Consider the following 10352-nt stretch of genomic DNA (forward strand, 5'->3'; position numbering starts at 1 on the left):
GAGGCACAATGGACACGGCCTCAGAGGGTTTTTTCGCCTTCCTCTGGATAAGCTTTATAATAAATAGGAATTATGTGAACTAAAAATACAATTTCAAATTCCCTAAACTACCAGAATAATCTTTTTTTTTTCATGAATTGGTTTTCATTAAATTCTTTATTTATAATAAATAATAAAGACTTATATAAAATCTATAAGTGTTTGTATATTGGACTCATTTGGACTAATTTATATGGCAAAAAAGTGTGAAGCAACATATTTATGAGGTGCGTCAGGTAAATGACGGGAGAGAGAGATCCCTATGTGCATACATTATATATATAAAAGTTCTGTTGTGTCTATACTACAGTTAAGGCACAATTATTGCCGTTATACACTGCAATGAGGTATGTAGAAGTCAGTGGTAAGGAACGTCCATGTTTAGAAACTGACATAGTTTTCTACAAACAGTCTGGATAATAATAATAAATAACAATTGCTGCTATGCATAAGGGATGATAAATGCTCCAACTGGAACTTATCAGATTTACAAACAAGCCTGACAAATAAAGCAGGACTTCCAGTTTAAGAGGTATGACTGGTGACAGGTGGGTTCCACTTGGGGCACTCCCTTTGTCTGTAAAGCAACACCTCTGTCGCTTCCTCACTTGAAAGTGGGGGGTAGAAGGGGGAGACGGCATACTATTTGCTTTTTTTAAAGTTTTTTACAAATAGCATCCTGGCAGGAAGTAAAGTACACCTGAGAGTACCAGAGCTTTAATGGTTGGATTCTAGCGCTTTTCAAAACATTGCAGAAAAGTTGTGTTCAGCACAGCATCATGGGGTCAAGAAAATGCATGACTTGGTTTGCTGCAAGAATCATGGTTAACCTGCAGGATGGGGTGAAATCCGGCCCAGATTTGTTTCGAGGCCACAAATGCCCGGACCAAGGTGGCCAAATATTAGGGGCAGCATGCCACCCAGCTGCTTTCTGGGGAACACTGGGGACACAGAGCTCCCCAGTACTCTGGTGTGTGCACAAGGGGAGGAGGGAAGTGCAGGCGGGCACTAGGACCATGCGGCCTAGGGGCGCTCACCCAGGAAATCTGGGCCTGGCTGGAATATATTTAGGATAATTATGGACTCCATACAAAAACTGTTTTTGCGTAGTAAAGAAAAATATCATTCTAAGCAATATACATTCATTTTAAATGTTCAATGGTTTTTAAAGTTAATTGTAAAGGTTTTACCAACAGTATCTGCCTTGCTGTTTACAATTTCTGCACTGCTGGTTCTGACTCCTTAAGCAATGTTGCAAGGTCTGAGTTTCCAGGTCTGATTCCAGTTGCATTGTTTTATAAGGCAAAAAAAAAAGTTGTTTTTTTTGAGTGGACATTACCTTTAGTGAGCTCTCTACTAAGTACTTTTGCAATTTTCCATTATATTTTTTCTCCAAGACAATTTTGCAACAGCGCCACGTGCTGGTTACTTTGGCTGACTTCCTACAGTTACAAAAACATATTATTCAGTTTATACAAATAAAAGAGCTGGTCATGTGGATCTGGAAAAACTGAGAAAGAGACATTGCTCATTTCACTTCACATTCATAAGATGCGATACTAGCAGACAAAATATTAATCTTGGACTGACTAGGTGCAAATTGAGGAGTCAGTGGATAATCTCTAAAAATGAACCCGTACTGTGTTGGACAAGGCCAGATTATTGAACAGAATGGTCCAAACTGGGTAAACTGCCTGGGCATGTATTGCTATTATACTAAAAATCTGATGTTATTATCAGTCACATAATAGCAAGACATTTCTACATCAGTAAGGGCAGCACTACACAGCCGATTTCACCGCGATCCGCCATGCTGCGCAAATCACAGGCGACGGAAACAAGGTAAGTAATGGCAGTGTTGGATAGTGTTGCATTGTTGATGCGACACGACTGTCTGATGCAGAGGCAGCGTGCATCGTTTGCATCCAACAGTCGTGTTGCGTTGCATCAATGCTGCGACACGATGCGACAATTGAATTACGTACCTTATTTCCATCGCATCCGACGCGACGCCTGCGATTTTGCACAGTACGTCAGATCGCGGCGGAATCGCCCACGTAGTCCTGCCCTAAAGGGTTGTTGGTGATCTGTACAGCTGATGAGGAATTGAATGTTCTGCTTCCAATTAAGTTGCTCTGTGCCAACAACTCCACTGTATCAGTAAATCAAAATAGTAAAGGAAGGAGAACTCCAGCAGACTCTCTGCAAAACTTTTATTCCTGTTTGTGGAATACTTGGAATAAAAGTTTTGCAGAGAGTCTGCTGGAGTTCTCCTTCCTTTACTATTTTGATTTACTGACATTTCTACATCAGACTTACAGCATGAAACTATGTTTGTATCAGTTTCCAGAGAATTACAAAATCCTGATGTTCCAGAATAGAATATGGCAACACAAAAACTACTAAATGAAAAGCAAAAGAATATCATCAATGGGGGGGGGTCTTACCAATTTAGTAATTATAATTACTTACCTGATAACCTGGGCTGGTGCTCCTGTTCAATGAATACTGCACCGGGCCGCGGTTCTAAGATGGAAGGAGAGCCACATTGCCACCTTCTTCTGTCTCTCACGGATCCTGGCCACTGAGGGTGATTTTTCATCCGATTTTTCATGTTTTTTTCAGATTTTTCACCCGAAAACTCAGCATTTTGCTCGAAAACTTCAGGGTATTACCAAAAAACCAGCACACATCAAAAAATCATTGGGACTTCTCCTTTTGACTTATATGCAACCTCGATAGGTCTAATGGTCCCCATAGACGCAAAGATTTTTCTTGCCGAACGACCGATTTTAGTGAAGTCCGACCAATCCTTCGAAATCATTGTGCGGTTAGTGGGATTCGAACGATCGTACATCTTACGATTTTTCATCCAACATCTGTCAGAAAATTGATCGGCCAGGTATAAAAAATCTTTATCGTCCCAGTGCAATCTATCTATGTTTGCAGGGCCAAGTAGGCAGCTACTCTTCAGTTTTGCTGGCAATATCGCCTGAACTGGTCTTTTTACTTGATGGACATATCGTTCATTTAAACAATCATTTCGAGATAATCGTGGTCTCACGATAACGATTGGATCTTTTAAAAATCTTTACATCTTTGGCCAGCTTTAGATGCCGGATTTTCAGATTTTGACTTTTCCATCCTCGGGGTTTAGTAAATTCTGAAAAATGTGTGATTTTTTTTTTAAAAGTCTGGTTTTATATAAAAAAAAATCACAAATTTTTCATTATTTTTCCATTCGGAATTTAGTAAATAGCCCCCTGTTTGTATTCAACTTAGACTGGAAAAAATGCACCTCCCTCAATAAAGGAATGTGGGGAGAGGCTTTTTCTTTGCTGTTTTTTTCCTCTTCTAAAAGCCTGTTGTGTTTCTGAGGTAGTGACTGGTCTGAGAGCTTAAAAAAAAAACCAAGAGACAAACAAAATAGTGTGTTACACAGTGGAAAGTAGGTTATTTGCAGCCCCAGGGTGCACACTGACTTCTGAACAATGGAAAACAGCAGCATTCTGGTATCTTGTGAAAGAGAAGGAATCAGTGGCGGAACTACCGGGGGAGCAGGGGGTGCGAGCGGGCCAGGGCCCGCACCCCCTCGGGGCCCCCCGGCAGCTCACGCGCCACTGACAAAGCCGGCCAAATGCGGCCGTATGGAGGGCCCGCCCCCTCTAGTGACGCTTATTTTCCTTTGTCACTTGAGTGAAGATTTACAAGTTACAGGAGTGCTGCTGTTTTTCATTGCTTATAAATGGGCAGTTCACCTTTAAATTCAACTTTAAGTGGTATTCGGAGATAAATTGCAATTGCGGTATTTTTTGTTATTTAGCTTTTTGTTCAGCAGTTCTCCATTTTGCAATCTCAGCCATCTGGTTGCTAGGGTCCAAATTACCCCAGCAACCAGATTTGAATAAGAAACTGGAATATGAATAGGACAGCAGGGCCAGAACAGAAAGATTTGTAGTAAAAAGTAGCAATAACAATACATTTGTTTTTGACATAGGATCAGCGACCCCCAAGCTGGAAAAAGTCAAAAGAAGTAGGCAAATCATTCCAAAACTATAAAAAAAGAAAACATAAATACCAAACGAAAAGTTGCTTAGAATAAGCCATTCTATAACATACTAAAGGTATGTAAAAAAAAAAAAAAAAGAGATTGTGAATCCAAAACACCCTTAAAGGCATTCTTGCACAACAGTCCAGTGTCTGTATATGAGATGCTTTCTACTGAGAGACGTACATAAACTGCCTTGCAATCAAAATATGTCTGGTTATCATCCAGGGACCAATAACTGTAAGGGGCCCATTGACTAAGGATCGAAGTGAATTTTCGAATAGGCCAAAATTTGAATGGAAAATACTTCACTAATGCAACCATTCGAAAATCGAATTACTGTCTTTAAAAAACTTCGAATTCGACACTTTTCCACCTTAATCCTGTTACATTGCTGTTTAGCCTATGGGGGGACCTCCTATAACCTTTCTGAGTGTTTGGCTAAGTTAAAAGTATTTTTTTGTAAAATCGTTCGATTCGAACAATTTAATAGATCGAACGATTTTTACTTCGATCGAAAACGCCCGTTTTCGATCGAAAAAATACTTTGACTATATAAGTATCAAATTCGATGGTCGAATTTCGAAGTTTTTTAACTTCAAATTCGACCCTTAGTAAATGTGCCCCTAAATGTCTGCAGCAATTCCCCTTGGCTGCTACAAACACTTCTTGTGACATACTATTGGAAACAAAACCAGCCTATTGGGTTTATTTCATGTTTTTTTTGGCTACTCCGACCATCGAATTGGCTATTTCGACCACGACTTTGAATCGAACTAAAAATCGTTTGACTATTCGACCATTCGATAGTCGAAGTACAGTCTCTTTAAAAAAAACTCCGACCAACTACTTTGCCACCTACAACCTACCGAACATCAATGTTAGGCTATGGGGAAGGTCCCATTGGCTTTCTAACAAATTTCTGATCGAAGGAAAATCGTTCGGTTGATGGATTAAAATCTTTCGAAACGTTCGGTTCGAAGGATTTAATCGTTCGATCGATTTTACCTTGGTTTGTTCGATCATAGGAAATGCAGTAAATCCTTCGACTTCGGTATTAGAAGTCAAAGGATTTTACTTCGACCATTAGTAAATGTGCCCCTTAGGGTATGAAGATCCAAATTGAGGAAAGATCTGTTATCCAGAAAGCCCCAGGTCCCCAGCATTCTGATAACAGGTCCAATACCTGTACCTTGTGCCGACAACTAACTGCTATAGCAAAGTTCAAACTACAAATTTGTATGCAGTTATTTTTACCCATTATTTGGCATGATCTCATTGATAATTGCCAGGGCATATTTCAGTATACTGATATTTAACATCACAAAAGTTTATACAAATAGTGTCAATTCTGCATATTGTGAGTTTAGTTTACACATAAAATCAAATTGTAAAACACCAGAGACTTTGTGCCATACCAACCTCTAGCAAGGAACAGACCAACAATTCCAGCAAATCCAATCAAGCCCAGCCTTGGGTTGAAACCTGGAGGAACAACCTTCAGAAATTCATATGTCCCTACAAACAGTGCAATACAGCGGTTCACAATTCACAATTCATCATATGTTGTAGATTTCACAGTTCTGAGGTAAAGAAGGGACAGAACAAGATGGAGAAAGGCAGGCACTTTTAAAAAGTATTGTCCAGTCCCAATTTCCCCACAGGCTAATTAAATGAACTACTAATGTTCCTGTGCAGATTATGTCAGTTTAACTTACATTTATATTACTATACTTATGTCAATTCTAATTTGCTGACTATAGTCAACCAGAAATGGTGTGGAGATACCCTGGAGCTAAATGATGAAATTTGGGAAGTTGATTGTGCCTCAAGTATCTTTCATTTATGCTTTTTCCCATATGCTCTGGGAGTGGCCTTTAATATGAGGGTTTTCTAATAAGTTTTCAAATAAGGGAAATAATGAAATATAAAAAGTAATTTGCACAGTTACAAATTATAAAGAAATATAAAGTAAAGGCCATCCAAACGTCGCAAAATGAAATGATGAAAGCTGGCCATATACTGTACTGCCAAATTGCCATATGAGTCGATCTGGGTTTGTTTTGGTCACCTATGGGCCACATTTGGATGATCATACACTGGGGCTTGCAGTAGCCCTGTAAGATGCGCTGGGAGATAGCCGGCTTCTCTTACCTCCCAGCGCATCTCTCGGAGATTGGTGCGCAGTGGTGCACTTCCGGGTTCCAGGCCTCTGTGACGCCGGCCTCATGACGTCACGAAGAGGGGCCGAATTTGAAAATTGGTGCCAAATCTCTTTTAAAAGGCCAGTCTCCATTCTGGAAATTGCCCAAGCTGATTCCAGTTGAATTCCTGGTTTTGACTTCTGCCCGACCCTTGACTACGATTTCTGCCACCTGCCATGAACCCGTCGCCTGACTCTGACTACGTCTTCTCTAGTTCCCTGCTGGTACCTCGCTTACGTACTAAGGTACTATCGCTGAACAAGGTTCCTGATAACAAGATTGTTACAAGCCCATCAGATGAGGACAGCATCTAGGCAATCATCATGAAAATACTGATTATTAAGACTTATTTTCTGCAGTTTTTGCTATGTTTTCTCAACAAAGGAGCTCTAGGATAATGGGGATCCACAGAAAATGTCTTTTTTTTTTTACCCTAACTTAAAACTGGCCCTGTCAGTACAGACAAGCTTATGCTACTAATGTAAGTTAATAGGATCTCAGTTTGGCACATTCACTATTGCAGATTGTTCATTATGTTTACATAGACTTGTTTTCCCCAGATAATACTGTTACTCATTAAACATTACAAATATTCAGTTTAGGTGACTATACATCAACTAATATCAAATCAAATGGCCAAAGTGAAAAAAAAAACTAATCGAACTCCAATGTGAAAGAAAATCACTAACTCACGAAATCATGGGATTTTATCGATGTGAAAGCACGACCTCATTTCAGCCATATGTGCATATAAGCTCCTGGGAACTGTAATATACAATTCTAGGAGCCATTGGTTGCCATACCTGTGGTCTATAAACTGTTTCCTGACAAGGCCACTATTTGGTTGCAAAGCCAGTAAATAAATTGATGGATTTAGTGTCCCAGCTACAAGTGTACAATGTTTCTGAGCAAACCTGAAATTTGTTTTTTGTTAATTAACATGTATTTTCTGAAAACAGCCAATCCCAAAGTATAAGTGCACCCACAAAAATGGTGCTAAATGCAAACTAGGGGATCAATAAGAAATACCTTTCTAAATTAAAAATAAATCCAGGGAGCAGAGTACAGGTATGGGACCTATTATCCAGAAAGTTCGGGATAATAATTTGAATCCTCATACCTTGCAACTACTATAAAATCATGTAAACATTAAATAAACCCAATAGGCTGGTTTTGCTTCCAATAAGGATTAATTATATCTTAGTTGGGATCCAGTACAAGGTACTGTTTTATTATTACAGAGAAAAAGGAAATCATTTTTTAAAATATGGATTGTTTGATTATAATGGAGTCTACGACTTTCCGTAATTCTGAACTTTCTGTATAACTGGTTTCCGGATAACGGATCCCATACTTGTACCAAATATAAGGTTTATTTATGACTTAAGGGAATTTTCCCCAAAAGTCATTACAGGTGCCCACTTAGTAGCTCTGCTGCATGTGGCTAATATGGACAGTTTTTGCATTATCACATGCGATTTGCAGTATAGTAGTGGGAACTGCACCGTTTCCAGTGTGAGGCATTATTAATAGCATTACCATCTAATTCAGTAAACTCACCAGGTTTAGGCTGGCAGCTTTGCTAGTGCCCATGCATGTGATTTCACACAATCAATATACAGCCCTTGTAGATCTGTGGCATTAGGAGCATTAAAGAAGTTTTGGGTAGTAGTGGTCAACCATAGGGCGTGCGGCTATAAAAAAGGAAGCCGGAAGTCGGCAGGGAGAGCAGGAAAAAGAGTTCACCCCGGACGCGCCCGCATATATATATAGACACATACACACACACACACTGAATCAGACGTATATAAAGTTCAAGAGGACCCGCAAAAGAAATTTTTGGTTCACTAACCAAGGTGTGCGGGTCCTCTTGAACTCTGTATATATATATATCTATATATATATATATCTATATCTATATCTATATCTATATATCTATATCTATATCTATATATATATATATATATATATATATATATATATATATATATATATCTATATATATATATATATATATATATATATATATATATATATATATATATACACATATACTTACCACCTGCAGAGAATTGAATGACCCAGGCAAATTGTGTATGTTAGCACTTGAATAATGGAATTGATCTGAAATGAACACTGACATGCAAATTACTGTATAAGGTCCAGTAAATGACAGTGATCAAAAGTCCAATTATTAAAGGACATGGAGGTTACACAGAAAAGTTCTATTGGTTAGAAAAGTAGAAGCTGCAAATTGTAAGGTTTAGTTCATCAATAAGTCCAATTATGGTGTAGCACCCAGTGTGTACGACATTACCTGCCACCAGCTTCTATATGGCGCTACAGCCTGTCTGAGCCACAAAACTCCCTCTTCTATCTGTGTCTGTTTGTCTTCAACATATTTGGCTTCTTGCACAGGATTTGAATACAGGGAAAGCTGCAAATATTTAGAGAGATTAAGCAAATAAACATTGGGACATTGTACATAGACTGTAGAATCAGTTGTAGAAGGACTGTTTGGAGCTGATCTTTACTCTCTTCTAATATTAACAGTTAAAAATAAGACTTATAGGAACTGGAACAAAACCTGGAACAAAAACCATAGGACATGAAAGATAAAACACCTACTGTATTGGCAACATTTTTTATTTATCCAGTTTTTATTTTCACACTGAACTGTTAATTAAAGCTTTACTGCCTTCCTGTGCACTGTTTGGGATTCACAAGTATGAATTATGTTGATTACCCAGTGACTGGGGTTTAAGTGTTCTACTTCCTGCAGTAGTCCTTTTACAGTATATCGTCCTACTGTATATCGGCATTCTGCAAATTTGTGTTTTGTTTTGCAAGGACATTGTGGTGACAAATACCAACATCCACAATCCTAAAAGTATTAGATGACGAACAGATGGCCGGACATTCTCCTTCAGGATTTTTTGGTAGACAGTAGAATTCATGGTTCCATCTATCACAGCAAGTCTTCCAGGTCCTGAAGCAGCAAAACAACCCCAGACCATCACACTACCACCACCATATTTTACTGTTGGTATGATGTTCTTTTTCTGAAATGCTGTGTTACTTTTACGCCAGATGTAACGGGACGCGCACCTTCCAAAAAGTTCAAGTTTTGTCTCGTCGGTCCACAAGGTATTTTCCCATAAGTCTTGGCAATCATTGAGATGTTTTTTAGCAAAATTGAGACGAGCCTTAATGTTCTTTTTGCTTAAAAGTGGTTTGCGCCTTGGAAATCTGCCATGCAGGCCGTTTTTGCCCAGTCTCTTTCTTATGGTGGAGTTGTGAACACTGACCTTAATTGAGGCAAGTGAGGCCTGCAGTTCTTTAGATGTTGTCCTGGGGTCTTTTGTGGCCTCTCGGATGAGTTGTCTCTGCGCTCTTGGGGTAATTTTGGTCGGCCGGCCACTCCTGGGAAGGTTCACCACTGTTCCATGTTTTTGCCATTTGTGGATAATGGCTCTCACTGTGGTTCGCTGGAGTCCCAAAGCTTTAGAAATGGCTTTATAACCTTTGAAATTTAACTCAGGTGTGATAAACCACAGTTAAGTTATTTTTTAACAAGGGGGGCAATCACTTTTTCACACAGGCCCATGTAGATTTGGAGTTTTTTTTCTCCCTTAATAACGTAAACCTTCATTTAAAAACTGCATTTTGTGTTCAATTATGTTATCTTTGACTAATAGTTAACGGTTTTTGATGAGCAGAAACATTTAAGTGTGACAAAGAAATCAGGAAGGGGGCAAATAGTTTTTCACACCACTGTAACACATTTCCCTGATTTTACATTTTCCTGAATTTAACACCATTTTTGTCTGGTCCCCTGAAAAACGTAAAATGGGGGTTCTACTGTATTTGATTAAAATGGAGTCTATGGGAGATGGCTTTCCCGGAATTCGGAGCTTACTGGATAACTGATCCTATATCTGTATCTTTACTGTCACCAATAATATTTAGGTGCATCTTTTGTAGGGTGTCTGCGCTACTACTGTGTGGGTCGGGTTTTTCCCCCGCCTGACATCTGCCTACGCCCGCCAGCGTGCGACTTC

This window comes from Xenopus laevis, chromosome 2S (assembly GCF_017654675.1).
Source record: "Xenopus laevis strain J_2021 chromosome 2S, Xenopus_laevis_v10.1, whole genome shotgun sequence".
In the NCBI taxonomy this organism is placed as follows: Eukaryota; Metazoa; Chordata; class Amphibia; order Anura; family Pipidae; genus Xenopus; species Xenopus laevis.